General features: G+C 33.8%; 1 pseudogene; it reads right to left on the bottom strand.

The window, feature by feature from the left end:
- Positions 1-4,725: 4,725 nt before the first annotated feature.
- Positions 4,726-5,663, bottom strand: LOC104998005 (annotated as a pseudogene).
- Positions 5,664-6,462: the final 799 nt, after the last annotated feature.

The raw sequence follows: 6,462 nt of genomic DNA, 5'->3' as shown, positions 1-6,462 counted from the left end.
GAAGCAAGAGTTAGAACTGGACATGGAACAACAGACTGGTTCCAAATAGGAAAAGGAGTACGTCAAGGCTGTATATTGTCACCCTGCTTATTTAACTTATATGCAGAGTACATCATGAGAAATGGTGGGCTGGAAGAAGCACAAGCAGGAATCAAGATTGCCAGGAGAAATATCAGTAACCTCAGATATGCAGACTACATCACCCTTACAGCAGAAAGTGAAGAGGAATTAAAAACCTCTTGATAAAAGAGAAGGAGGAGAGTGAAAGAGTTGGCTTAAAGCTCAACATTCAGAAAACAAAGATCATGGCATCTGGTCCCATCATTTCATGGGAAATAGATGGGGAAACAGTGGAAACAGTGTCAGACTTTATTTTGGGGGGCTCCAAAATCACTGCAGATGGTGACTGCAGCCATGAAATTAAAAGATGCTTACTCCTTGGAAAGAAAGTTATAACCAACCTAGATAGTATATTCAAAAGCAGAGACATTACTTTGCCAACAAAGGTCCATCTAGTCAAGGTTATGGTTTTTCCAGTGGTCATGTATGGATATGAGAGTTGGATGGTGAAGAAAGCTGAGCACCGAAGAACTGATGCTTTTGAACTGTGTAAATCACTTACTGTTGATTTACAGTGATTTACAGTGTTATCTAGCTTCCATCATACAGCAAAGTGAATCAGTGTTATATATACATACTTTGACTCTTTTTAAGATTCTATTCCCATATAGATTATTAAGTAGAGTTTCTGTGCTATACAGTACATTCTTGCTAGCTATCTATTTTAGACAGGTTAGTGTGTATATTTCAATCCCAAATCTTAGTTTACCCTTTCCCCTCCACCTTTCTCTCTTGGTAACCTTAAGTTTGTTTTCAACATGTGAGATTCTATTTCCATTTTGTAAAGATTTATCTGTACCAATTTTATAGATCCCATATGTAAATGATATGATATTATACTTTTCTTTTTCTGTCACTTCACTCAGTTTAACAATCTCTAGGTCCACCCATATTACTGCAAATGTCATTATTTCTTTTTTATGACAGCATTATTCATATATATATATATATATATATATACACATACATATATATATACACCACATTTATTCTTTAATTTATAAACACCATGATATTTTTTCCAACTGCATTTATTATTTGATGGACATTTTAAAATATGAAAAATGTTAATATTAGTCATCTTATTTTCCATTTTGTGATCTGTTTATTCTTTGTGTTGATCCAAATTATTTTAGTCTGCATTATTTTCTTCTATTTGAAGAACTTCCTTTTACATTCTCATATGCAAATATGCTTGTGATATATTTTTTCCCTTTACTTTGTAATTCAATGCTTTATTTTTAAAGTTCACTTTCTGTTTTGTGGGATAATCTTATTAGAAAAATAATTCTAGTTTGACACTTGTTTTATCCAGCTCTTTAATGATGTAATCTGTTCTTCTATCCTAAAGAGTTTCCAAATTGAAATCTGCAGCAAAAAAAAAAAAAAAACGTCTGTCCCATTGTTATGATATGTGTTTTCCTCTGGCTACTTCTAGTTTTACCTTCTTTTTTTTTTTAAGTGTGCATGCATGAAGGAGATATTTGTTGGGCTCTCTATCACACATCACTGATGTCTTTATCGATCACTATCTGAATTCTGCACTATTATAGTAAAGCATGTTGTCCAGTAAAGTAAATCCTTTTGACTGTTCTTCAGGAGTGCCTTGGTTATAATTGGTTGTTGTTATATACACAACCATTTAGAATCAGCTTAAGTCACACGCACATGCCCCTGTACACCAACTCACCCACCCATACAACAAAGGAATTTTATCCTACTTTATGAAATTTCTGTATCATTGAATTGAATTATATCAGGGAAAATTGACATCTTTGAAATATTGAGTTTTCCAGTACATAAAAATATTATAGCTATCTATTTAGTTCTTTATCTTAAATTTCTCTCAGTTTTATAGTTTACTAAATAAACTTCCTGCAGGGTTTTCATTTCTATTACCTTTAAAATGTTCATATCTTTCTTCTTATTTAAATAACATTTTCAATGTCTACTTATTTTTGCTTTTCAGTGTGGAAATAAGGGCTTGCCAGGTGGCGCTAGTGGTAAAGAACCTGCCTGCCGATGCAGGAGCTATAAGAGATGAGGGTCCGATTCCTAGATCAGAAGAATCCCCTGGAGAAGGGCATGGCAACCCACTCCAGCATTCTTGCCTGTAGAATTCCATGGACAGAGGAGCCAGGCAGGCTACACTCCATAGGGTTGCAGACAGTTGGACATGACTGAAGCGACTTAGCATGCACACACATGTGGAAATAAATTGATTTGTGTTTGTTGACTGTGTATCCAGTACGCATGTTGAATTCATTCATTATGTCTAATAACTTCATTGTAGATTATTAAATATTTTGAACATATTCATATATAACACCTTCCAACAATTAGGTTAATACAACCCTGGTGCCTCAGATGGTAAAGAATCTGCCTGTAATGTGGGAGAACCAGGCTTGATACCTGGGTTGGGAAGATCCCCTGAAGGAGGGAATGGCTACCCTCTCCAGTACTCTTGCCTGGAGATTCCATGGACAGAGGAGCCTGGCGGGCTAGAGTCCATTGGATCGCAAGAGTCAGACACGACTGAGTGACTAACACTTTACAGTGTTTACATATACATTTTATTCTCTCTCTCTCTCTCCCCCCCCTCACCCCCACTGTATAGGCTAGTATCTCTAGTAAAATGACTAAAAACTGTAAGAGAGAAAAATCCCTTTCCTTGGTTCAAATTACAGAAAGACATGTTTCAACATTTTTTAATTTAATTGTGTGTATTAGCATTATTGTTGAGATTTTTTTAAAAAAGTGTCATTCTTTATTAAAGCATTCTTTAACTTATTTCCCAAACTAAGTTAAGCACAATTCTAATATTGCAAGTTCAATGTGAGTCACTTTACTGTATGATTTATTTTATGCTTTTATGCTAAATTACTTTATTATTTATCTAGTAGCAGTTTGTTCCCCTAGAGTATGAAATATACATGAAAACTGGATTTTTCTTCTCTGTAATACATCATTGTAACTACGCAGTATGGTTATGTGAAGCTCTTTTAGATATGAAAACCAAATCAGTCACCATATGAATTCCCCTTATTGATGACAGTCAATGCTATATGGAAGAGAACACCCATGCAGCTGATCCCTGCCTCAATACTGGACAATGTACGGGATACAATCAAATGATATTACTCTAAACCATAAATTTTGAATATAATTTGTTGTGCAGCAACAGAATAGTTGAAAGTCCTCTGTTTCAATAGTTCTTTGAAACAGAGGACTTTAAACTGGCTATAAAACCAACTTTTATATTTTACTTCCTTTAGTCCTCTGAATGGGAAATATGTAATAGCCACAGTTGTCATCTGTTACTGTCATCTGCACATTATCTCCTCTGAAATGATTGCTTTAATTTTTGTGTGCTTTTTAGATGTCTTTTTTGATGACATGATACCTACTCAAAGAAGAGAACTAGCTGATAGATTAATTATGGTCTTATGAAAAATAAATTATTTAAACACATAGTACAATAAGAGAAAGACAGATTTAAAAAGAAAATATAAAAGAAAAAACCTTCCTCAGATTGCATCATTTCCCAATCAGTTTGACTGAAAATGATCCAGTGTACTGTCTGTAGTTCAACTCTTTCCATCTGAAGAAATCCAAGATCTTTTTAATAGTATTTTTTTTTAGTTTAATATAGTGATCTCTCTTATCAAGTATCATCCTTTACAACCAGGAAAACTTGGGAAAATAATGTACTAAATATCCCAAGTATTTTTATTTTAATTTCAACTATCTATTTCACCAAAAGAATTAAAACAAAACAACTATGTGTTATGGAAGAGATGCTGATGATTATTAAAATCAATTTCTGGTAAAAAAAAAAAAAAAAACACCAAAACAACAACAACAAAAAAGAAATCTTAGAGAATGGGTGACACTATTTGGGCACAAAATGATTAAATCCCATACACCTTATATCTCTGAACAGCCAAGATGCATTCATATTTTTTGCATTAGTAAAAATTAAGGCAACAAATTATCAAGATGCTAGTAGCATGATTTGGCTACATAAACAAAGCATATCTACAAAGAAGAATTCATAGAGAAACAGAGGGTAAATATTTATTGCCACACTATAAACTTTTAGGAGTCATTATGCAGAGTTTTATTTTTAATCTTTACAGAAGGATCAAACTGAAGTCATTGAAAGGTTAAATGTCTAAAGTTAAAAACACATAGATATTTAACAACTGTTCTCCAAACTTTTGCCATCTATATTATCTAAAAACATCATGAAAAGAAAAAAAAGTGCATGATAGTTATATGAACAGGAAACAAAAATATCAATGGCTTTAGGGGGAAAGGTGGGTAAATGATACTATATTTTCTCATAAAATTGAAAATCACGAGTAAAATTGCAAACTGAATAAAAGATTGCCTAGATACATAGTTTCTTGTCAGCAAGACACCATAATATGACCCTGATATTAGAAAATCCAGCATAAAGCAATAAGGTCAGGAATGGATGAATAAATATAATAAATCTATTAATCATGTGGAAAAAGCAAACTAACTATTTCTGATTATACAATGGCAAAATTAAATAGGAAAACAGAAAATGAGTTTAAATCAAGCAGCTAATGCTTTACATTAAGGTAGCACTTTTCTCAAGGCTGTCAAGACATCCTTATTTCTCAGAGTGTATATCAGGGGGTTAAACCTCAGGGTGATGATGGTATAGAAAAGTGAGAGAAATTTGTCTGTTCTGGAAGAATTTTGAGATTTATGTCATAAATACGTAATGATCACAGATCCAAAGAATAAAGTCACAACCATGACATGAGATGAGCAGGTGGAGAAAGCCTTTGCTCTTCTCGTTGCTGATGGCAACTTCAGGATGATGGAGGTGATTCTACTGTAGGAGCCAAGTATCAGCAGAAAAGGGACCATGACAAACAGCACAGCAACTATAAAGACCAGCATCTCATTCAGAAACATGTCCCCACAGGCCAGCTTCAGTACTGGCGGAATGTCACAGAAATAGTGATTGACTTGGTTGGACCTACAAAAGGACAGAGAGAAAATTTGGCTTGTCTGCCCTATCTCAATCGGAACACCAGTGACCCAGCAGGCAGCCACCAGCTGAACACAGACCTTGTGGTTCATGACCAGAAGATAGTGCACGGGGCTACAAATGGCCACATAGCGGTCATAGGCCATCACTGTAAGAAACAGGCACTCTATGTTTCCAAATATAAGGACAAAACTCATCTGTGTTGCACAAGCAAACAAAGAAATATGTCTTTTCTGAGTCCAAAGGTTTATGAGCATTCTAGGAAGAGTGGCAGACATATGATAGATTTCCAAGAAGGAAAATTACTGAGGAAAAAGTACTTGGGAGTCTGGAGAGTCTGGTCTGTCCTGCTTATGAGACTAATGATGCCATTTCCCATCAGAGTTATCACATAGATAAACAGAAACATCACAAAAAGAAACATTTGAAGATTGGGAATGTCAGAAAATCCCAAAAGAACAAATTCAATCACTGAAGTGAGATTCACATTTGCTAGATATTTTTGAGGTTCCATTTGTAAAAATAGTACAATTAGGCATTTATCTTTTTTTGTTTTGTAATTCTATAAATTAGAGGAATTTAGGGGAATTATTAACAGTACATAAGATTTCTGTTCTCTATTAATGTCTAGTGTTTTATATCTTGGACTCAACACAATTGAAGTCTTATGGAAAATTGTATTCTAAATTCTAAATATAAAGGCATAAGTTGCAATTCAAGGTTTAACTTTAAATAAAAGTGATATGTTTGAGAATTATGCACTTTCATTTTGAATGTTTGTATGCAGAGCAAAATCGATCCATTTTACTTCTCATATTAAAAAACAGAGTTCTTAAGCAGTAACATTTGTATCCCACTTCCTCAGTGGTAGGGCACAACCAAATTCTGTAAAGCATTTTTCATGAATTTCCCAACTCTTCCATTGGAACTTTCTCAATAATAAAGCATGCCCTTCCTTCCATATTCTGCAATGATAGTTCTTACTACTTATGCAGGCACTTTATTTGAGACCATTCTGGCTGCCTTTATCTACTAAAATAAGCAACATAACTATAAGGAATTATAAAGCAGGAACTTTTATTTATCCTTTGCAAGCATGCAGCTTATGTTTAACAATGTTCTTGACTTATTGGTTATTTAATTAATAATGACAAACTTGAAGGAATTACATTGATGATATTATTTCTGAAACTCTGCCTAGTAAATCTATTCTCAAATCTCTTATGATGTGCCAGAGGTCACTTCCATTTAAAAATTATCATGTTAATAATATATATAAGATCCAACACATGTCCATCATCAGATGAATGGAT

This window comes from Bison bison, unplaced genomic scaffold (genome assembly GCF_000754665.1).
Source record: "Bison bison bison isolate TAMUID 2011002044 unplaced genomic scaffold, Bison_UMD1.0 scf7180017864320, whole genome shotgun sequence".
Lineage (NCBI taxonomy): Eukaryota > Metazoa > Chordata > Mammalia > Artiodactyla > Bovidae > Bison > Bison bison.
This window is presented reverse-complemented; position numbering and strand designations above follow the sequence as displayed.